A 517-nucleotide genomic window follows, 5' to 3' on the forward strand; every position below is an offset into this window, starting at 1 on the left:
AAGTGACTCCAGGTGACACCTGGTCACTCCAGGTGACTCGTGGTCACACCTGGTCACACCTGTTCCCACCTGTGCCCCCCAGAAGCTGCAGCAGGAGCTGGAGTTCCTGGAGGTGCAGGAGGAGCTCAACCCCCCTGGGTGTCCCCATATCCCCCCTTAGGTGACCCCTGGTCATACCTGGTCACACCTGTTCTCACCTGTGCCCCCCAGAAGCTGCAGCAGGAGCTGGAGTTCCTGGAGGTGCAGGAGGAGCAGGAGGAGCTCACCTTGGGTGACACCTGGTCACTCCAGGTGACTCGTGGTCACACCTGGTCACACCTGTTCTCACCTGTGTGGTGCAGAAGCTGCAGCAGGAGCTGGAGTTCCTGGAGGTGCAGGAGGAGCTCAACCCCCCTGGGTGTCCCCATGTCCCCGTTCCCTTGCGGTCCAGGTGACCCCAGGTGATACCTGGTCACTCCAGGTGACCCCAAGTGACTCCAGGTGACCCCAGGTGATACCTGGCCACTCCAGGTGACTC

General features: G+C 61.9%; 1 long non-coding RNA gene across 1 annotated transcript in view; it reads left to right on the forward strand.

Moving 5' to 3' along the window:
• Nucleotides 1-273: 273 nt before the first annotated feature.
• The window catches only part of LOC113942730, a 765-nt gene continuing 521 nt past the window's right edge, over nt 274-517 (forward strand). The window contains exons 1-2 of the long non-coding RNA XR_003526029.1: nt 274-291; nt 431-517. The exon at nt 431-517 is cut by the window's right edge and continues 42 nt beyond it. This is a non-coding gene — a long non-coding RNA (uncharacterized LOC113942730). The remainder of the gene's footprint in view (nt 292-430) is intronic.

Source organism: Corapipo altera, unplaced genomic scaffold (assembly GCF_003945725.1).
Source record: "Corapipo altera isolate COAL_440 unplaced genomic scaffold, ASM394572v1 49360, whole genome shotgun sequence".
In the NCBI taxonomy this organism is placed as follows: domain Eukaryota; kingdom Metazoa; phylum Chordata; class Aves; order Passeriformes; family Pipridae; genus Corapipo; species Corapipo altera.